The sequence below is a fragment of the Patagioenas fasciata genome, chromosome 3, assembly GCF_037038585.1.
Source record: "Patagioenas fasciata isolate bPatFas1 chromosome 3, bPatFas1.hap1, whole genome shotgun sequence".
Taxonomy (NCBI): Eukaryota; Metazoa; Chordata; class Aves; order Columbiformes; family Columbidae; genus Patagioenas; species Patagioenas fasciata.
The window spans coordinates 87,250,863-87,274,365 of record NC_092522.1 but is presented as its reverse complement, the minus strand read 5'-3'; the positions used below and the strand labels follow the sequence as shown (position 1 = coordinate 87,274,365).

The 23,503-nt window shown below is 41.8% G+C and overlaps 1 protein-coding gene across 7 annotated transcripts in view; it reads left to right on the top strand.

Annotated features, from left to right (window-relative positions):
• ANKRD6 (ankyrin repeat domain 6) overlaps positions 1 to 23,503 on the top strand; it is a 106,675-nt gene that overhangs the window by 30,179 nt on the left and 52,993 nt on the right. Inside the window, exon 1 of one of the 7 annotated variants that reach the window (XM_071806767.1) lies at positions 22,892 to 22,998. The exons of the other annotated variants lie outside the window; for them this stretch is intronic. The gene's annotated coding sequence lies outside the window, so the exon portion shown is untranslated. Of the gene's footprint in view, positions 1 to 22,891; positions 22,999 to 23,503 lie in introns of those variants that run through there. 7 annotated transcript variants of the gene reach the window in all.

Genomic DNA, 23,503 nt, shown 5'->3' with positions numbered 1-23,503 from the left:
AGAAGCTGTTTAGCTTTGTAGAAAATGTTGAGACTTGTGCTGGTTTGGAAGTTCAACACTTGCTTGGGACTGGTTTTCTTCACTTCTTCACTGGGCGATTGTTTAGCTTTTCATGTGCATTTTAAAAGTAATTTGGTTAGCAAAAATGGGATGATGTACAAGCAACTTTTCTCAGAGAAGAAATTCACTGGTGAGGTTTACCATAATTTAATACTGTCTAGTGATTTAAATGAAAAATACACATATCAGTATTCATATTTCACTTTGTCCCTTGTTTGGGTGGGGAGATCTGGAGGAACATGAGTAACTTGGATAGTTTTCTTAAGTTTTCTTAATCAGGCTATGCTAAATGAATTAAGCATGGGTTAATTTGCAACAGCATCACTTTTTTTTTGCATCAGTTTAATTAAGTTTGCTTTAAATCACAATCTAAGTCACACTGGCATATCTTATTCACACAAATGAGCCTCTGCATTTTTTCTGTTGCCTACTAAAATCCACAGTTCTCTAGCCACTGCTAACATGTCCCAGCCCGAGAGGTATCTTTTACCCTTCAGCATGATATTCTTTATTTGCATTTAGTTTTTGATTCGCTGTGTCTAACAGGTGTTTTCCACCAGTACTGCTGCTTAGTCAGTTCATTCCTATTTTTGCATTTGTGGAGCTGATTATTCCTATCTAAATGTGGAACTTTGCATTTTATTGATTGCACCCTCCTTATTTCAGACCATTTCTGCAATTTGATATGATGTTGAAATGTGGATCCTGCCTCTCTCTAAGGAACTTGAAACTTAACCCATTCCAGTGTCAGGCACAGATTTCACAAATGTTGTCTCTGTTCACTTGGTCACAAATGGGCCTACTGAACAATCCGGCAGGAGCTGTTGAGTCATCTTAGCTGTGTCAGTCACCTGCATGCTTGAGATCCCCTTGCTGGGTTTGCCTTTTATTCTACTTTAGATTTCAGATTTTTTTTTTAAATTATTTTTTCTCTTCGTTCGTGAGACTGTGCTGAAGAAGAAAACGTCACCCTTCAGTTTCTAAAACTCTCTGGCCATATTGGTGTCTGAAAGCATTTATGTTCAAGACAGATACCCATAAAGACTAGCAGCCCTCAAAAGAGGGAACAAGTAAAGAGGATCTCCAGCAGCAGATGCCTCACAAACGTCTCGTCGTGAGGGCTTCAGTGCGCATCTACGAGTCGTGTTGGTGACGCTGGGTTTGTCTGTGCCAGGTAACACGGTGCTGCTGCTTTGTCTCTATCCAGGAGCTGCAGCATGTGTATTTGGGGCGGCAGGTGCAATATGTTTTCCCTTTTTTACTTTGGGAAGAAGCACCGAAAAATTCAGACCTGAAGTTTTTTACTCTTCAAGCTGTTGTCAGTGTTATGTTAGTTGTAGACTTTCTGCGGATAACATGGGACTGGATAACAGTGGCCTAAGCTTGATTTCCTAAATTTCGTAAACTAATGTTTGTGTTAATTTCTGAAGGTGAAACAATTATTTTGCTGCAGCATAGCTGTTGCTGAATATTTAATCAGATTATATTCACATAATAAATGTTTATGTCTTCAGCAGAACTTCCTTGTAATTTTTGCTGATATTACTCTACTACTGCTGTAGCTGCAGATAGTGGTTTTTTAAACATAAAATGTGGCATGACTTTTGGAAGGGTATCTGGCCTTGAGAGTTGAGGCAAATATTTGTGTATTATGTGAGAACTGAATTACTACAATGTTATTTTGAGGATATGAACATGACTGATAAAAGTTTTATCTAAAATGGTTAGGAAGCATTGTTTATATTTTGAATGAAAATAGGCTGCTGTTAGGGAAGGGTGATAAGGCAAAGATGACAGATTCAGGCGGAGCAGCAGAAGGAGAGAAATACAAGGTGTGGGATGCACATTTGGGACAGATGGGTGAAGATACTGAAGTCACGGTGCTTTAAGCTGAGGAGCTGTAAATTTGTATAGGTCTTAAAGATTAGTCTGTGAGATGTAAATGTCAGTGTTGCTTTTGTCTTGTTAGGAAGCTGAGGACTGAGAAGGTTAGGCTCGGCAAAGTGCTCACCAGCTCTCAGAATCACACCACTTTATTTGCTTATAGTTCATCTGTGAAGGAAGGAAGAAAACTATATATTTATTTGCTTCAATTATGCATGCAGCAAGCCTGAAAAGCTCTGCAGTTTCTCTTGACTGCCTTGCTGTTCACTGTAGCAGTGTTTCAAACAACAAAGTTTTCTCTGACTGTTGGAGGTCTCCATGGACAACCAGCATGTTTAGGATGGGAGTTTACCCAGCACTAGGCTACAAACTGGGATGATGCAGGAAACAGTCTGGCAATTGTACCAAAGTGATGTGTCTTCCTGAACATTATCCAAAACCAAAGTAGGTAACAAGAAGGATTTTTCCTTCCCTTTGGCGCTTTTGCAGTGATACTTATTACTCCAACATGGCCTTTCCAGTCATTCATGAGACATCTTAGGAGAGGCAAGACTCAAATTTCTAATATAAGAAACAGGAACTTTCCATCTCCTCACCTGAATATGTATTTTAGTATTACAGAGGCACAGAGCAGATATTCTGTGGCATGTCATTTTTAAGAGTCTTCCACACAATTTTTATGGCAAAACACTTCACCAACTTAAATAACATTACAGAGATAGTTAATAACACTGAGAAATTGAGAAGCTCAGGCAAGAAAGGAAAGACACGTTTTCTCCTGGGGCTTGAAACAAGTTGGAAAGTAGATGGGCCAGGGAGGTGCACGAAGGCTCTTCCAGATGACACAAGGAGCACAGAGCAGAGTTTTGCACCAGCAGTGCTGACGTGACTTTGGATGGCCAAAGAAGAGGCTGGTGGCACTTGAGCCAAGAGGCAGGAACATCTTCCAGGGAAGAGGTGGGAGCAGGATCCCAGCACAAGGGGCATGAAGGCTGAGCTGCACCACGGAGCCAGGCAGGTTCCTGTTTTATGTGCCTCGTCTCCATCCTGCGTGGGCACCATGGTCATGCAGGGAGCAGTGCTGGAACGGAGCATGGCCTCATCCGAGTTGCTTACAGATGAGGAACAAGTGCATTGGCCCATCGTATTGTTTAGTCTCTTTACATTTGTTAATGCAAAATAATGTGAGAATTTATCAAGAAATCCCATTTCTTCTCATTTTTGTCTGTGTCGAGGCTGCTGTCTGTATTGTTTCCTCTCTTCTTTTGCATCCTTCTCTTCTATTATAATACTCGCCAGACATCTGGGATAATAGGAGTTTTTCACTTGTACAGCAAATGCAGCACCTGCCATGTGAAATCGCTCTTCCTGTTCTGAGCGAAAGCTTTAACCAACACTTCTCCCAGACAGAGATTAAGGCCTTGGTATTGCTGTCTGGACTGGACATTTGATTAATACAGGGTCCCTTTATTGTCACCCTGCCTTTTTGCCTTTCCTCATTAGAAATCAGTGACTCTTCCCCAATGCATTCATGACACAAAGAATGCCTAATGATACGCCTAGATAAAGGCAATGTAGAGCATGCATTCAGCTAGTAAAAGCAGCTATTTTCCCACATGAAGAGGGAATTAAGCAGGGGTTGCATTTGCTTCCTGCAGCTGCTAGTAGAAGCCTCTGACAGACCGCATATATGCATGAGTGCTTGTACATACTCATGTGCAGAGAAGAACTGAGCCCAGTTCCTCTTCATATATAATTTTGTGTTTACACTTTGGTGAAGTGACGTAGTAGCCTGGAAATGGTTCTGCCCTTGCAAGCTACCGAGTGTTTCTGTTAGCACTTGACAGCATACTGTCAGCAGGGAGAATATTTATTTGCTGGGGTTTGTCCAGGGAGGAACTGCAAGGAGGGGTGTGTGCGTGTATTTTGGCCAGAGTGCAGTGCCCTGGGGACGTAATCCTTCCCGTAATGAATTGCACAATTTATCGAGTTAGGAATGGGTATGTTGATACTTTGTCATAACCCTTTTAGCACGTATATCCAGGGCTCTCTCCACTTTTTAGTGATGTAGTTGTTCCAGACACTGACAGTGTTGAGTATGTGCAGCGCTTCCCCTGGGGTTAGGGTTTGATGAGTGCAGTTCTGCTGTCCTCTCCCAGCTGACCTGCTGGTGGATGTGCCAGGGCTGGCATTTGAGGTTTGCTGCCATTCCCTTCAGCCGGGGTGGGAGCACAAGCCCAAGAGCTGCAGTGCAAAACCCAAGCCAACAAGCCATCTCGGACACGTGCTGATCCTGCACAGGGGCAGCATAGATGGATTTCTGATGTAAAGAGAGGTTGGAGTAGCTCAGAGGAGATATGTCTCAAGTCCAGCTGTCACTGAAGGGGATTTGATGGGGAGCAGAAGCCTTCTTCTGTGATGGTGAGATGGTTGTATGTGCTGTGTTGGTGGTGAGACTAGTGTGGCCAGGACTCACCTTACCCCAGGGCAAAGGGGACAGAGCTGCTGGAACTTGGGGCCGGAGTGTTTGGAACTGGGTAGGACTTGGCGATAGGGGTAGCTGCCAAAGGTACTGGGAGCACGATTAGCAGGTCCACTGTGGTAGGTGATGGTATGGAACAGAATGGAAAGCTCACCTTAGATGTAATGTCTAACTTAGAGACCTGTCGGTGTCTTCTCCCAAGTAATAAGCAATAGGACAAGAAGAAAAGGCCTCAAGTTGCACCAGGGAAGGTTCAGATTGGGTATTAGGAAAAATTTCTTCATGGAAGGGGTTGTCAGGCATAGGAACAGGCTGCCTAGGGAAGTAGTGGAGTCACCATCCCTGGAGGTGTTTAAAAGATGTGTAGATGACTTTCTTAGGGACGTGGTTTAGTCGTGGACTTGACAGTGTTTGGTTTAGGGTTGGACTTGATGACCTTAAAGGTCTTTTCCAACCCAAATGATTCTACGTTTCTATGTTTATAAACCATGATGTAGAGTGTAAAAAGGAATGTGAATAAAAACATATATAAATATTAAAAAAATACATGCTTCTTTCTGAGTAAAATAAACTTTAGGAAAGATTTGAAGTCTACACTGAGGTGACAGTGAATTAGGAAAAGCTTCCTAACTGGAGGCAGCACAAGAGGCAGCAGCAAGGCGGGAGATGTCAGCAAAGGAGTAGTAAAGCTATGTGAGTGCTGGCAGGAAAGAGACAGGGTTTTCCTTTTGGAAGTACTGAGTAGACTTAAATGTTCATGGGTCAGGAAATAAAACTAGTTAAGGGGAGGTATGTGGTAGCTAATACTTTAATGTATTTGAAATAAAGTAGCTCAAATTTGGGTCTTAGTAATCTTGTGCTGATTGGAAGAACCTGTCTTGATGTTCTTAGGAGGTTGTATAGGGAAAATAAACCCTGGCTTCATGTAGTGCTGAGTGATCATGGGACTTTGTGACCATGTAACTGCACTGTGGAAATACACAAGTTTTTGCTCTCTCAGTCCGTTCCTGAGAAATGTAAACCAAAATATTCTTAAGAAACATATAGAAATACTTTAGGCTTACATGTACCTCAAGCATCTGTATAGGTGTCAGGGACTTAAATGTTGGAAGTCCTGTGTAACATGGTTGGGAAACTGCTGCTATTTAATGTCTATTCAGAGTGTAAGCAAAGCACTCTGCTCACTGCTCTTCTGCATTTCTCTCATGCTCAACATGATGGTCTTGCACTTTTGTGAATCAACTCTTTGACAGAAGTAAGGACCAAAAAAAGAGTTCTGTTTCAAGATCACTTCAGGTGGAATGAAGAATGTGGACGGGGGCAAATGTACTTGAAGAACAAGTCCTGTGTGAATGCTTTGGAAATGAAAGATGCTTGTCTGTCTACTGCCTTGGCAGTATATTGCCTCCAAAATATACTGTATTCACCCCAGATCATAAGGTGGCAGTGGCTGTAAGTGCCTTCCTTTATCTTTCAGTTGGTTTTACTTCTTTTTTTAATGTTCTAGCATAATAAAGCTTTTATCATCCCAGCACTGCCCTGAGATATTTATTTTACTGCTGTATGAACTGACCTACTTAATAACTCCATTTCCATACTAATTTTTAAAATGCATTAAGTTCTCTGGGTACATGAAACTGGCAGCTTTCTTTGCCAGCACCACTACGAATCAAGAAACCGAAAGTCACGCCCCATGAAGAGGGTATTTCCACAAGCACTTATTAACTTTTTGTTTATGGAGGTACAGCTCCAGCACAGGATGAGCTTCATTCTTGCAGCTCTGGCAAATGAGCTGTGACATGCTCTTACTGCTGCTGCTGCAAGTAATCAGCTAGAGGTTACTTTTCTGGATGAAATACATTTAAACCACAGTGAAGGAGAGGACTGTGATTTATTTTGATTGGTTTTCCCAATGATATTTGCATACTGCAGTATGTAATATAAGCAGCTATATATAATGATTTTTTTTTCTTCGTATGACACCATAAATCAAGAGAGAAGTTAAAAAAATAAGCTGCTTTTAGTGACATTGCCTTTTCCTTTGAAGAACCCAGGAGAAGCACAGATCTAGATGCTTCAAATTAACATATTGTTCTATTTGTGTTGAACGTAACAATATATTTTTCTGTTGAGTAATGTATCTGTGAGGAAGGTATCATCACCTGAATATAATAAACATTTAGAATCAACCTTCTTTGTTTTTATTCCGATTTCCACATCAACATTAAAGAAATAGATATAAAATTATTAATCAGAGGTGTTGCTAAACGTTTTTCTGTAGTTGTCAGAGTGATTAAGATGTAATAACTTGTTTGAGATAAGCTTGAGGGGAAAAAGCATAACATAGCGCTATACTAGCTGTTACAGAACACCTGTACTTTTTTTTTTCTCCTTACCAAAGAGGTTATAAATCAGGGCGTTTTACTGTGAAACCTCAGTCATTTTTCTTACGTTTGGCTTCATTTAAATTGACAAGAACATGAAAATAAATATGACAAAAATAGGTATAATCACTCAAAATTCTTCATTAAGAGTGCATGAGCATGAACTGGGGAACAGAACATAATCTTAGTGTGAGAGCCTTGGAAGGAACTTAAGCAGCAATTGAAGAACTTGACTTGCTCGCTTGCTGCTTGTTTTTCAGATGCTCGTGCCAGCGCAATAACGGTTCTTATTTGGCACGACAACACTTCAGTGCGCTGAGACTGTGATGCTTGTTTCATCCCAGCATCTGGTGAGATTAAGTATTAGCGCTGCTGTTTAATGAACAGTTTGCGGATGTGAATGACTATTTGGGGTTGTTTTTGTTTCCTCTGGTTTGTAGACAACAAAGCTGTCGAGATGAACAAAGCCTTCTGGACTGCCTAGTATATAGATTAATTTACAGCTGCCAGTTTATATTAGTCGTTCTATTTATTCTGCTTGGGTGCTTTTCTGAGGAAAGGAGTATTTCTTAGTCAATTGTCTTGCAAAGAGAAAGGAATTCAAGAAATGTGAAGCAAACAAATTCCTGCTAATTAGGCAAGCTTTTGGCAGCTGGGTTGTTTGCTCCCTTTTCTTATGATTTTATGTTACACAAAAAGACTGAAGTTCGAAACCAGAATTTAAGTTGGGCTCCCTCCTGCACTCTGCGTTGGTGATGCTGGGGCTCGGTGAATAGCAGCTATAACCAGATTTCTTGTTTGCCTTCTTAAAAGCCTGGCCCTACTGAAGGTTTTAACAAGTGAATCAGTGTACGTCTCTTGCCTCTGCAGCTCCTAAGATGACATAGGTTTATCAGGAGCCTCTAATGCTCCTTATTTCCGAGATGTTTCCCTATAATTCTACTTCTTTCTGTCATTGTTTGTGCCGAGCCCTGGCTCTGTGTGCTGACTGCTCTGTGTCTTGCTGCTGTGGGCGTCCAAACCCACGCACAACCCCGCACTCCCCAAGAGGTGACTCTGCATTAGGTGGTTGGTCAGCGAGGCTATGAAAGGAGTATCTGAGAATTTATCCAAGAGCCTTACAGATATGTATGGATATGGATAACACAGACTGGCTGATGTCTTTGCCCATCTTCTAAAATAATTGCTTGGGAGGACTCAAGTAGTTCAGAAGGGGATGAGTTGGTTTGCCTACAGCAGGATCAGGCACACCGGGAGATGTGCCCTTTTTCCCCACCCCCAGTGGAGCCAGAGCTCTTTGTTGTCCAAATGACTGAGAATGGGATCAAACTGGGCTAAATACAAGTTTCTATAATCCTGCACAGAGGGTTCCTTCTTCTCCGCCCCTCTCCTGGGTTGCAGGCTGGGGAATAACACATTGTGGGCCTGTTTGGAAACCCAGGTGGAAGGCAGTAAGACATGAGACATCCCAGATGTTAAGAAGAGACCTTGCAGGGACAGGAGCAACTGCTCTCAGCACTTCCCTGGGACTGGGGGACCTCACCCTCTGCCAAGGCATCCCCCAGCTCTGAGGCAATGCCAGGAAGTAAAGTCTGTTTGGCTTTTGGAAATTATTTCCGTCCAGCTCATTGTAATGAATGGTCCCTTCTGTACTTGACTCGTAAACCTTGGCAAGTAACCACCTCGTGTATTTTGATGCAGATGTCTAATGAGAGGTATACCATGCGTAGTTAGACACGTAGGCATATATATATATATATATATACATCTACTGTTTTCCCTCTTTTTTCTGGTGAGAAGATGGTTTTACTCCATAGTAAGCACTTAGTAGAGGGCATGATACCTGCCCTGCTTTCTTCTGTCTTGGTTGGACCTTGGCTTTGGAGCTTGCAGGTGTCTGACTGTGGCAATGGTGCAGGTGTTTGCAATGCAATGTGCAGCTTCATTCAAGAAATACTTTCTGCTCCTATTTTGGTCTGTATTCTTTTGAAAGTCCTTAAATGGATTTGGAAATATCCACTTAATGAAAGTTGTTTATTTAACTGTTTCATATCAGGTGTTAGAAGTATGCGTGCACTCAATTTAACAGGGATTTTATTTGTTGAGTGCCAAAAGTTACTTGATATGTACCATGTGAAAGGTTTCAAAACCTTATTAGCAAGTCTTGTGTTTCTAAGATCGTGTGGCAAAATGGAGCTGGTACTGGGTTTCTTCAAAGTATACTTTGACTTACAGTGGGGTACTTAACAATTAAAAACAAAAAACCAACCCTCTTATATGCCCCAAAAAACAAAATGAATAGTCAGCGAACTAGCAAAAAGAAAAAAAATATATATTTTTTTCTATTGTAACTAATCTCTAAGTTGGTCTTGAAATAATAAATAAAACTACTTAAAACCACTGTTTTTCATCATTGTAACTGGTATGTCGTTCCCCTTTAAAAGCAGCTCTGCACAATACTGAGAAGTAATCATGTTGTATCAAAATATACCAAACAATTCACTGTTTTCTAGTACTTTTCCTTGTATTGAATAGACATCTATGAAAATACAATATTTTCTTGGTTAAAAAGTAGAATTGTGAAATTTTACTATGAAGTTTATATTTTGTTGCAAATTGTTGTGCCTTTATCACCATTAGAGATCCTGAGCTTTCACATTCTTTAAATCACATGTGAAATTAGTTCTTTAAATTACATCAGTGTCTCCCAATGCCTCACTTCTATGCCAGTTGAGTCTGCTGCTCAAAAAACCCTAAGGAATCCTGGTTTTGGATGTAAAAGCCAAGGACGTGTTTGGGTTGTCTTCAGAGGGTGTAAAGCTGAGCGAAACGTAGGCTTTTTTCTGTCACAGTTGTGGGAGGTTTTATTTCTGGGCCCGACTGCCAAAACTTCAGTCGGGCCACATGGCCTGTTAGCTGGCTGGTAGTGATGAGGTGTTCAGAATTATTTGCTCTACAACTGGGGCGGGTTTACAAATGTGTTGTTTTGCCTTGGTCACATCCAGTTCCTCTGCTGTGGCCTAGAGCTGCAGACGGCCTGGGTAGCTGCACCTCTTCCCTCTTACTGAGGTGGCAGGGCACATATAGGATCATCTTGTATAACACTTCAAGTCAATGTTTTCCTTCTTGTTTTCAGTACAAACAAGATGACCAATCACTTTTTTTTTGGCACTAATTTGTGAAAAATATATGGACATGTAAATCCTCTTAGTGCCCTTTTTGCCGGTTATTAAATCACTGGTTTTGGTTTATGGAGTCACTTCCAGAAATTCCCTACAGCTATCTTTTGTCAAGGAAATTTCAGTTATTGTTTGATAACTTATGCATTGTTTTATGTTACATCTGAATAAAGAATCAAATTTCTTCATTAACTACTACATGCCCATGCAGCAATCAGAAAACCTCAGGACCTGAGTAGATGGGAGAGAACTAGAGTACTTCTCAGTATCTGGCTTCTTTGTTGCATGTGTGGTTTTTTTTTTCCTGTGCCCTATATTTGTATGCATCTAAAATCATTGCACTCATTTTGATTGTTATCAGTTAATTGAAGAGTCTTACAAAGAACTGCAGAACTATTTCATTTCCTTCTTTCTCTTTCATTCTGCAAAAACATGTATCTATTGCTATCTATTACACCATCAAGTTCAATAGGGGCTTGATCCTTGTTTGCATGTGAAAGGGAAATTGCCCTGCTGTGCAGATGAACAGGGTACAGGAATCAGTCAATATCTGCGTTAAGCTTCCTTGAACATTTTTAAGAGTAAAACCTTTGACAAATTTTGTGGTTGAAGACCTTCATGTCAAGTGGTGGTCTGGTTTTCCTGATTTTCTTTCATGTGCACAAATGACTCAACAAAAATAATGACTGTTGACTGTATTATAGAAATATATGTTCAGAGCATACATAACTAATGAGATCTTGAAAGGCATTTGGTGTGTATAAAAACCACAAAAGACTTGAAATTCTGTATTTTTTTTTCTTTTGAATGTTTTCTTTTCAACTCAACTTTTTTTTTTTCTTCCTTCTCTGGTGTTTTTATTGGAGTTGATGACAATATTGTTTTAAAAAAAGCAAACCTTTTTACTCACTGTTTTCATAATCACATGTATTCTTTTCAGTGAGATCTGATCGGCTAACCTCAAAATAGTGTACTTATTGGTTGCTCTCAAGAGAACAATTGAAGCAGGAAATCTTTGGGATGTTTTTTGGTTTTGTTTTGCAAATGTCACACTTTGAGCTATGCAGTTGTGTTACCTACTTTTGAATCACTTTCCCATTTTATTGCTGCCACAGATGGGAAGCAGGCGGGGCACAGTGCAGGTATGGATCCGCAAGCTTGGTGAGTCTGCTTTCAGCCAGACCTACCTGTCTGTCCTGCACATCTGTGCATCTGCTCCGACTTGAATCTCTTGAAGTGACTCCCAGTCCGGATGACTGGAGATGAGTTGGCAGTGGCAGTACAGTGGGAACCACCACCAAGGCTGAATCCTGTATTTGGGTCTAGGTATCCAAAAGAGAAATGGAGCTAATCTAGTGCCCTCACATACATATATGGAAAATACACATTTTAGCTTATATTAGGTGAGGAGAAATAGTTCCAGTATTTGCTAATATATTTTAAATATGATGATTTAAAATGAATGTGAGAAAGATAAGTGGGTCATTTTGTGATGTCTTTCGGGTGTTACTGAAACATCAGGCTGTTCAAATTTTGATGCTTGACTTGTAAGCCAAACTGACTCCCTTGGACTCTCCTCTAGTGAACGGAAAGAGAGGTGTTTCCTGCAGAGGAATGTTCAAAATCTCCAAATTAAGTGCCTGGTCTGAATTGTGTTCTGTCTCCATCTTCATAAGAGTGCTCTGCAGTCAGCAAAGAGGATCAGGCTGGGATACCTCTGGATGTGCTTGCCCTGTCCTTTGCCTGTCTCACAGGGTGGTGGTTTGAGTTCCACTATGGTGTTGAGAGAGAGAGAGGTGGGATAGTGTGGACATCAGATTCTTCAGTTGTGGGATGTAGTCTAGGGGAGAAATTTGACAACTTGTTCATTTGTTTGAATTGATTCCTATACATGGTGCTTCTAAAACTCCCCATATTTTAGAGAAAGTGACATTTCGTAGGCTATTCTGTTGTTCTCTAAAGAGCTCTTCTGTTTTCATGTGGAGGGCACCCCATTCCCACGGTCACACTGCTCCACAGCCCTTTGTTCATGTTTGCCTCTCTTTTTGCCCCTTTCAGATGGAGGGGCATAAATCTCTTTGAAACTCTAGCTAGAATGTCAGGGTGCTTAATGAAATGGTGACACAGCTAGTTATATTCATCATGAGGAACTTAAACAGAGAAGAATAAACTAAGCCAGCAAGTTCATAGATGTTATCCTGCAAGAACTGTAACAGTTGTCCGGTGTCTGTGCATTGTAGACTGTTACAGTATCTGGTTTTGATGTGTGTGCCTTGCAGTGGTGGTGCTGTTAGCAGAAATAATGTTCCTTTGACAGCCACAACTTTGAATTGACTAACTTCTATGTGCTTAAAATTCCCCTCTACTATTTCTTCTTTTCTCATTTGATTTCCTTCTGAAAAGAAGTAAAGAAACTAGCAAAAAAGAGGGAAGGAAGACATGATGAAGAAATTCCATAATTCAGTTGAATCCATGTTTGAATTGAGAAGAACTATTATTTTCAAAATTTGTGTTTTGCAGTTGTATCACAGGCTTGCAATCCTGTTTGCTTTAAATAACATGCATGGATTTTAAAGAGCAGACATTACACCCAGCAGAAAGAACTATTCAGTGTGCTGTGTTATAGATGGAGCAGATCCACAGATTAAGTGTTCTGAGTTCCAAAAAGATCCTAGATTCAGAAGACCAAAAAAAAATCCTGAAGATTTAAATCCATTTGCAAATATGAACAATAACAAGCCTATAGCTCTCTGGAACTGCAGTGAAATCCAAACCCAGTCAAAGTTACTAGCAAATTCCCTGTGACTTAATAGGGTCAAGAATCATACTTATTTTCTACTTAAGGTTTTGCACGTGTAAGATTAGGTATACTCAAAGTAGCACAAAGAATGCCTTTGCTGCTGAAAGAGGCTAAATGACAGATAAATGAAAAGTGGTTAAAAGTCACTGAGAATCCCATAGCCTGCAGGTGGGAGCTCAGGGCTGTAATTACAGTTCACAAGACAGTCTACAAACAATGTCCAGCTCTTTCTGTAAGAAGATGGAAGCCATGACCCAGCAAAGTACTTACTTTGATGGATGGCCAGTTCATTGTTATGTACGGGGTTCACACCATCTAAGTAGAGGTGTGTGACTGGATTACTGCCGTCTCTCTTTCTCCATTGATTGTGGAAGGAAATTCATCTAGTCTAAACCAAATCTTTTTCTGAGGTTTAAGTTAGGTGAGGTGCATCCAACATGGTGACTGTTGCAAGGCTTTAAGAAGGACATGTATGCCCAGTCATTAACCCTCAATTAAGTGAAGGAATTTGAGGCAATAACTAATGTGTTGCCTGTAAACAGTGTAAAATAGGAATATAATGAATGAGAGGAACAGGGAACTGCAAAGAATTGGCCAAAGTCTCCGGGGCTGGATCAATACCAACAGAGAGCAGTTCTGTAATGGCTTTTCTGCTCATCACTGTGTGATGTTAGTTTGACACATGCAATTTACTCGGAAAAGCTTAAGTAGCCTTAATAACAGAAAGCCCCAGCAGAACTGACACTAATGGTCTCCCCCATTATCAGTCTCAATAGAGAGATTAAGAACGGAATTAACAGAGAGACCAAATCACCATCCCCCCTTTCTGGGTGTTGCTGCCTGACAGCAGGTTTGAGCCCTGCCACTGGGGCTTTGGGCAGACTCCGCTGCACCTGGTGCCAGAGGGGATTTTGCCTCTGCTCTCAGCTCTGTGCCATTACTGAGGGCTGCTGCAACATCACCCAGTCTAGCTTTTTTACACAAATAGTCAAGTCCAGTCATCTTGAAAGAAATTCAGCATATCGTGCCATGACAATGCGTATTATCGAATGCTATTCAGACACTCACTAGCCATCTGATACACTGTGTTAAACGTAGCCCAGCTATGTCTCCCTTTTTTCTACCAAGGTTTGCCCAGGCAAACCATCTTTTCTTGGCCAAAACTCTCAGTGAGTTGTAGCAGTGGAGCTCTATGGGGTGTGCAGCCCAAGACAGACGCGTTCGCACTGTGTTGGGTTGAACTTGCAAAAATGTCTCAAAGAAAATACAGCATCTGCTTCTGCTTTCACCCAAGCTTGAAGAGACTTAGTTAATAATACAAGTGCTGTCTATGAATGGCAAAACACTTCCCTTTCTGAGTGCTATTCTTTGAATATCTTGTAAAGTACAGTGTCAGCTCTCTTTTTCCTCCCTTCTGTAGGACAGGTTTGTACAATCAATCGAACGTTCAGTTATAAAAAATTGCTGCTGCATGTGCTATACATTTGCTGTCTGGTTTTTGTGGCCACTGTGTGGAAGGCTTTAATAGCAACTCACTTCTTGGTAAGACTGTTCCACCTTTTTTCAGGAGCATTGCTCATTTTCAGTTTTTGTAAAACTGCAGACGAAAAAGTTCAGACCATTAGCAAGTGAACCAAATGTCAAACCAAGTGCCAAGAGAGGATTTGACTTATGATGATTGTTTGTGAAAAGTAGACCCTTCACCTTATTCAGCCTCATTACTGAGGAAAAGCAGATCACCTTTCTATGAACAGCTGATTTTCTAAGGGACTGTTGTGTTGACGAATAAGTTCATAAACATAAGCTGTGTCCCCTGGATTTAGAAGACTAAAAAGAGGGCAGTCTGCCAAATGTTTCCTGCATCTTTTAGCTCTCATTACATTGGATAAATCTTTGTCAAGTGAAATGTTCAGGTTTCCCAAAAGGCCTTAACAGGGCAGGAACCTAGAAACTGAAATTTCTTAACAAATTCTGAGCAAGGCCATGTACACATCAAGATAATGTAATTTATACAAGTGACACTTTGGGGGTATCTTTGCTTCTTTATTGCATACCACTTGTAATTCCACCATTCATTTAAGGATACCTAAGGGTATGTATTTTCTTCTGATGTGACTTCTGTCTCGTTGTTGGAATAATACAAAGATCTGCTCTGACATCCCTGTGAGGTGCTCCTGGGCTGGCTCTCAGTGCCAGGCTGGTTTCCCATGGTGCTGGTGGCCCTGCTGTCCCTTCAGCTTCAGGCCAGTCCCTCTCCACAGCCCTGGTGAGGGTTTTGCCACCTTGGGCTTGTCCCTGGTGGGGAGTTCCCTTTCTCCTCCCTCCAGTTCTTTCTCTGTGTAGAACTCTGCAATTGCTTTGAAGAGAATACTGGCAAAAGAAGTTTTTTCGTTGCTTATGCTCTCTTCTTCCTTCTTATAAACCTTCTGTTTTCCAGAGAAGGCAGAAGGTCTTTTCCTGGCCTCTTTTGATAAACCCTCTACTTGCTGTGCTGATCATGTACCATCTCAATCATTTCACTGCTTTTTAATCTCTTCTCTTAGTATCCACCATCACCTCTTGTTCCTCTCGTTTTGCTGGCAACATCAGCTCATTTGAATCTCTTCCAGCTTGAAAAAAGGGCCAGGTCATCACCAGTTACATTCACACCTCTGGGTACCCTCTGCAACTTCCTCTCAAGAAGAGACTGGACAACACCCTCAGACACATGGTGTGAACTGTGGGCTTGTCATGTGCGGGGATGGGAGCTGAACTCGATGACCCTTGTGGTTCCCTTCCAACTCAGGGCATTCTATGATTCTCTGCTGTCAGCAGCTGTTAGTGCAGCTCCTCTCTCTAAGGCACCCACACCTTTTCCAGTCCAACTTTGCCTATTTCATTCTGCGCAGCACCTTTACTGACCTCTTCCTCATCAGAGTTTGCAAGGTGCACTGCCTTCTCAGCCTCACTTGATCTGTATGCAGTCCCCAATGTTGTTCTTGAAATCCTGCCCATGCTTTTGTTCTCCGATTGTGTCGTCTTTGAATTCTTCTGCCACCTCAGCAATTTGCTTAGAGGATCCTCCTGCATCCAGCTTTTTGGTAATTGTTCTCTCTGGTTGTGCCCTTGGTCATTTGTCTTTAGTTTTCTGGCCTTGTGGATGAGATTACCTTGAGATGAGCATCAGCTCAACTTCTGCCACAATGCTGAAGACTTCCCTTTGTTGCTGTGCCTGTTTCTAACACTTGGTTCAGTAGTTATCAACCAAGAAGTGAAAAGATAGCTTTCTTTTTTTCTTCCTAAAAATAAGATTTGAGCTTATTTTAATGTGCAGCTGTGCCCTGCAAACAGTGCAAAACTACCATCCTTTGTATCCTCAGAGCTGATGTCTTCAGAGTCATACTTTACTGAAAGAAATTAACTCCCAGCTCTTTCTGACTACAGCAAAATACTATAGAAACTGCGCTGTTGTGTGCATCTGTAGCATATTTGTTAGTGAAGCTGCAACTGTGAGGAAAAGCTTTGTTCTCAGTAAAGGCACTGCAAAAACAGACTGTGGTGGTAGAATGGAGGGGAGAAATTTGACCTTTACGTTGCTGGTGTATTTGCTGTTCAAAAAGCTATTAGAAAAACTGTTACTTTATTTTAAAATTGAACAGATTTTAAATAGATTGAGACCTTTTTTACCCTCTGGACCCTTTTATTTGAACCAAGTTTCAGACTATAAGTAGTCTTTTAACAAATAACATGTAAATTAGCAGCACGTTGTGGTAATTTAATAAATTGCAGTATGCATTCTAGATATGAATTGCCAGATGAACTATTTGTGTAGATGTAAAGTTACTTTTGTATACAGTTTCCAAGGAGTACAGCTTAGAGAGAAGATATCCAAGTAAAATCAGACTAGCTGTGTTCCTGCAGAACCTGGGGAGGTGAACAGAATGATATAGCTAATCAAAATGAAATTAAATTAGGCTTAATTAGGTTTACAGAACCTGCTATTTTTCCAGTTCCCAAATGCAGTTGTAACAGCACATAACCAGCACTCCTAGTACACCGTCTGAGACATTTTGGGAACCTGTGGTCAGGGTACACCATTTGTTCCTGAGTAGTATGTAAGTTCATCCAGGAAGTAACCACAAAAATGGAAATCAGTTGAACAGTAGTACGTTCTGATGGTGTTCAAAGTTGGGGGTTACCAAATGGAGAAATCTGCCTCATTTGAAATCTCTGGGTGGTGGCAGAGGGAGCTATAATTTAAATGTATTCTGGGGACTTTTACCAAAGCAGCTCTTCTCAACATACCTTTGCACTTAGAAAAAGTAGGGTGAGGAGGTGAATTGCATGAATGTAGTAATATCATGAGCCTTTGTGATCACAGTTACATTCTCTGTGGTGTGACATTTCTTAATACAGGTGCACAGGCCTTGCAAAATACCTAGTCTTAGCAGAATGGTCAAAAATTGTAGGAAATAAAAGTCAAAATAAATACTACACATAGATATGGAGTGCTGATTATATTTGGTACCTTTCAAAAATGAAAACATATTTGAATTTTAGAGGCAGAATACTTGTGACTCCAATGATGTTTCTTTGTGCACACATAAGTATGGCTTATATCAGAAACAGCATGGCCAGCAGGACTAGGGAGCTAGAACAGGGATCTTCCCCATGCATTTGGCACTGGTGAGGCCGCACCTTGAATCCTGTGTTCAGTTTTGGGCCCCTCACTACAAGAAAGACATTGAGGTACTGGAGAGAGTTCAGGGAAGGGCAACGAAGCTGGGGAGTGGACTGGAGCACAAGTCTGATGAGGAACAGCTGAGGGAACTGGGGCTGTTGAGAAAAGGAGGCTGAGGGGAGACCTTATCACTGTCCACAACTACCTGAAAGGAGGTTGTAGCATGGAGGGGTTGGTCTCTTCTGCCAAGTAGCATGAGATGAGATGAAATGGCTTCAGCTTGTTCCAGGGAAGGTTTAGATTGGATATTGGGAAAAACTTCACAGAAAGTGTTGTCAGGCATAGGAACAGGCTGCACAGGGAAGTGGTTTTCCACTTACAAGGGACGTCTTGGGTTTGCATAATCCAGCTTCTATAAGCAGTCCTTGCCCTATTGCTCCCATGCTGTAGGTTGCTGGTGTCCTTCCCAAACTGTGCTGGTGCTTGCAGGGGTCTGGCAGCAAGCTTTGCCTATGAAGACCAAAGAGAAAAAGACTGTCAGTACTTGGGCAAAATCTGACTTATCTATCAGTAGGTGGTCTTCTTCAATCATTAACGAAGTGCAGTTTTGAGAGGAGCAGCAGTTCAGCAAGGCATAAAAGCAGGTTCTCCTAGAGTAGAAATCACAGTTTTCTAAGCTGGGTACCAAAACTCAGATACTTAAGTTTGTAATTCGGGGACATGAGAAGTTAGATTTGTGTTGCTTACTACCAGCGTCAGCTCCTGTTACACTAAGATATGGAACCCCAGAGACACATGCTGTACTGCAAAGCAGCTGGAATAAATTAATAACAAGAAATATTTTTTTACATGATTTGTGAAAACAGCCAGAATTTTGCTTTTCGCTGCTTAGTCCAATGGCAGTAAGTTAATCCACAGATACTTACAGTGTGGTAAGGGAACTGAAACATGATCTAAATCTTGAAGCACCGTATAAACAGGAACTTAGCAACCAACATTTGTATTAGTTGCAAGAACTTCTTAAAAGTGTGGCTAATTAGTAATGGCTGAAGTTACACAGTAAAGGATAAAAGGAGCCAAACTTAGGCCGTGTTAATCTTTTGCAGACTGTGAACTGAGTTACAACTTAAGTTCAGTGTTACTACATCTTGTATTGTCAAGAGTTTGTGTTTCGGTGGACCGCTCTGTGAAAGAAAACAGAAGAAAACAGACTTGGACTATTTTTCTTAAATTGTAGTCTTGAATGGAATCAGTAGGGTGATTGGGTTGAAAGCCAAAATCAGACTCCCCCATTTGTTTTGTTCAGCTGAACTTGGTTGTCCTGAGGCATGCTGTCCATCTGGCCTGACCCCTGAGGCAGCACAGCTCCGTGCAGCCACCAGCCCATCTGGGTAACGGGAGGACATGCAAGAGCAAACATTTGGGTTTTGCCCTCTCAAGCCTTGTACACTGGATGTGAAGCTCACAGCTCTTGGTTCCCTTCCTGAACTCCTCCTCAGGGTGTTGCACTGACTATGGGTAGAAATATTAATACCACTGAGCAAGGTCCTGCTGGGAGTCTTACTGCCCAGGTGCAGCCCAAGAGTCAGGTCCCTCTTCAGGTGTGGTGTTGTTGGTCTCTTTCCATCGTGCTGCCTCTCGCACCAAGTGCTTTCTGGTGTTGAGACATGGTGCATCAAAGCTGGAGGGGCTGGGGTTTGCTGCAAGCATATGTTGGGACTGTCCAGCGTGTTGATACAACCACTCTTCATGTTTGCATTAGGCCTTTAGGATGTGGAGACAGTTTCATGTCTGATTCTTCTGCTATTTTCTGACTTGTGGCTCTCAGTAGCTGGTATTTTTTTGTACTTTTTAATGTAATTGCTTGTGGGTCAGGTTCCACATTCTGATTTGGAGAAATAAAAGTTGAAACGTAAACTACCTGTTGATATTAGGGTCTTCATTCTACCTTAAAAAAAATCAAGCTTCTACCTGAGTTTGTGAATTATAGTAAATATTCTTGATAGTCACAGAAGACCTTCTATATTTCTTTATGAGAAAGTAGGTGCCCAAAGTGCATCTTGAAGTGTACTGGGCAAAACATTTCAACCAAGAGGGGGATGTGAAGAAGGAAGACGGGGATGTACAGCTATTTTATTCTACTTTGAGTAAAACTAGTAAGAGTTTTCTTTGTTGTGGTTTGTTGTTGTTTGGTTTTTGGTTTTTTTTTTTTTTTTTGGTTTTTTTTTTGTTTTGTTTTGTTTTGTTTTTTTTTTCCTAATTAATCCTTTTGAGAAGAAGAGATTTGTGATTTTTAGAGAAGGAAGGAGTGAGAGCTGTGGAATAAAGACCAGGGGCTTAATTTCAACACACTTAAAGGAAATGGTGTTAAAATCCTATGGGAACGATTCCTACAGAAAGAACGAATGGTTTGCAAACAAAGCAATTTAAAGTTTTGCCTTTGATGCCTTGGGACCAAAAAACCACAGAAAAACTGTGGTAAACACAACTATGGTAAAGCTATGAGAAAGGATTAGATGAGCTCTGGAGATCTCTCTCAGATTTCCATTTCTGTGATTCTAACTTTAAACTCCACGTTTTTTCACATCATCTTGAACATGGCTATTAATAGTCTACTTGTAGTTTAGATACAGCTTATTTATTTGGTTCTTTATATTTCAATTAATAGTTCTAATTAAAATGAAACAGAAAGTTATATTTGCAAGACATGACAATGTCATTGACAATATAGTCAGCAAAACACTACCACAAGATCAAATTACAGACCTAACTAGTGGTTAGCTTTCCAGTGCCTTCCTGTATTATCAGTTGTTTTGTACATAAACAAATGTGATGATCTGAATGCATTAGGAAAAAGGATAGGAAAAGCAGCTGAATTATGCAGACATGTTAATTAGTAGGAAAGAGGGACGATGAGGTCTTCCAACAGCATTTTGTAATTGAAGTCACTGAACTTGCATTTCAGCAATGATTTCTGCTTCAGAGATCAAGAGGGTTTATTTCTCCTCAGCAGTTTTCTGTCTGCAGCTCTCAAAAGTTCAAGCAGGCCAAGTGACTTCCATCATTTGTGAACACAGTAGAACAAGCAGTGACATTGCACCGAGAGTGGAGGGTTCACTTCCAGCCCGTGGAGCCAGGCACCCCAGGCAGACTATTTAGTCCCCTCTCTAACCATAAGAGAGGGAGATGGCCAAGGAGATGACTGCTGCTCCAGTCTTGTTTAACAAAAAGGCTCATTTGAAAAGGAAGAAAAAAGAAAGACCACCCTATTACCTCCATTTGCTATCAGTTTCCATATGAAATATTTCTTACCTTTGCTGGGTGTAAGAGGTGGGGCAGGGAAGCTTGTCCTCCTTAAACTGTGGTGTTGGTGGGCTTCAGAAAGAGAAGGGAGTCACTTTTCTTTGGGCCCCTGCTGCTGAAGAGAGTGCAGAGGTGATGAAGCTGCTGAGGGGCCTGGAGCACAAGTCTGATGAGGAGCAGCTGAGGGAACCGGGGCTGTTTAGCCTGGAGAAAAGGAGGCTCAGGGGAGACCTTACCACTGTCTACAACTACCTGAAAGGAGGTTGTAGCATGGAGGGTGTTGGTCTCTTCTCCCAAGTAGCAAGTGATAGGACAAGAGGAAATGTCCTCAAGTTGCACCAGGGGAGGTTTAGATTGGATATTAGGGAAAAAATTAGTCATGGAGGGGGTTGTCAGGCATTGGAACAGGCTGTCCAGGGAAGTGGTGGAGTGGTCCCTGGTGAGACCCCATCTGGAGTATTGTGTCCAGTTCTGGGCCCCTCAGTTCAAGAAGGACAGGGAACTGCTGGAGAGGGTCCAGCGTAGGGCAACAAAGATGATTAAAGGAGTGGAGCATCTCCCTTATGAAGAAAGGCTGAGGGAGCTGGGTCTCTTTAGTTTGGAGGAGACTAAGGTGGGACCTTATTAATGTCTATAAGTATATAAAAGGTGAGTGCCATGAGGATGGAGCCAGGCTCTTCTCGATGGCAAACAATGATAGGACAAGGGTTAATGGGATCAAGCTGGAACACAAGAGGTTCCACTTAAATTTGAGAAAAAACTTCTTCTCAGTGAGGGTGCCAGAGCACTGGAACAGGCTGCCCAGGGGGGTTGTGGAGTCTCCTTCCCTGGAGACATTCAAAACCCACCTGGACATGTTCTTGTGCGACCTCATCTAGGTGTTCCTGCTCCAGTAGGGGGATTGGACTAGATGATCTTTTCAGGTCCCTTCCAATCCCAAACATACTGTGATACCATCCCTGGAGGTGTTTAAAAGGCATTTAGATTAGGTTCTTAGAGACATGGTTTAGTGCTAGAGTTAGGTTAGGTTTGAACTTGATGATCCTGAGAGTGTCTTCCAATTAAATGATTCTGATTCTGCCCACTGTGGCCACTGCCATTTAGAGGCGATAATTGAGCACACAATTTACTTTGACGGCTTCCTCTGGTTTACCAGCAGCCGAGACCCTGGCAGATCCTTTGTGTCTACTGCAGGGATTTTAGGAGGAGAGTGTCCATTTCGTCCTTGATGAAGTGGCAGCTGCTCACTGTCTCTGTGCCTTGGGGAAGCTTCTGCAACTTGCTTCACTATAGAAGTACAGAGCTGCCATTTTATCTTCAGAAAGGAAACCACCATGAGCCCCTGGACCCTTCACCCCTGTGTGTCTCAAGGATCCAATTTATGATCTGGGAGTAGTAGAGACCTGCTTGTTTTGGCAGTGCAGGCCTGTAAGTCCTCTCATCTGCTCACAAATACTGCTAACATGGTAGTCTATCTGTAGTTTAGGGGCATACACTGGCTTCAGAAAGGATGTAGCAACAGTTAGGGCAACAGTTAAACCTGGAAAAGCAGCAAGAAAGGGAAGCTGGTAGGAGTATTTGTGTGAAGAGAAAAAGAGAGGGATCACAGGCTGAGAATGGAAAGCTTAGCGAATCTGCCTAGTAAGTTCCCATAGCCAGAAAAAAATCTACTCGCTCACGTCCACCTTGGTGCCATGGCTGAAACAGGGTACCTGGGATGGGACAACAGTGAGATGTGATGGGGAAGGTACTAGAGAGAGAAGCAGAAGGAGTCCGTTTTCTGATTTTATTGATTTTTCATGATTTTTGGGAAGATGCGAAGCTCTCTGTCTCATTTCCCTTGTTTGCATAATTGTGCAGCTTTCACTGCTTTGCATTTTCAGAGATGAGTTAGTGGGAACCAAACTGGAGGGCCATGGTTTGAACTTTTTTGTTTACAGAGGGAAGTCGCTGTGAAAACCTCAGGAGGAAACGGCTGGTTTGCCCAGGTGTATTCAGGCAGCCGAGTGCTGCAGAAAGCACAGGTGTTAAATTTCTGTACTCTCCGGTCTGCTTCAACGCTCCATTTACGATGTATTTCTCCTCATGCAGGGCAGTGTGCCATACTGTGGTACACAAACTTGCAGTTGCAGTTAGCACAGGGAAAGACTAAAGCTGGCATCCCCATTGTCCCCAGCCAGAGGTTGCCCTGCAAGACACACCTGTGAAATGTTCATCAGAAAAAACTGAAGGGTAGAACCTTAAGAGTGAGTAAAAAGCAGATCTGACTTCTTATATTTTCTTTTTTTCTAAAATGCATTAAAATAATGACATGCAGAAGTTTATTTGGAAGTGCATTAGAGTTTCTGGGTAAATACAGAGTGAGAGGAGCTCACGGTTTTACGTGTGATGCCAAGTTATGGTATTTTTTTGTCACACTGCTGTGTCCTTTGGAGTATGTAGCTCTTCACCTCCTCTGCTGTGTGTTTAAGCGCCTTTTGAACTGCACCTCTAAGGACTGGTGGCTCAGTGGCTCAAAGGTTAGAGAAGTGTCAAGAGTCCTGTTGAAATGGCATTTTCCTAAGGGAGAGGCTGGCTCCTGGGAAATTGAGCTGCTTTGTCAGGGAAAAGATCACCTGGGAGGGACAGTTCTTGGTGCTGGCATGAAGACTGCATGGGAAAATACCCAGAGAGCTGTATCAGGAAAGGAGATGTCCTGTTTTGTGGGCCACATTCACCTGCTCAAGCAGGGGAGCTGTGCAATGAAGAGGA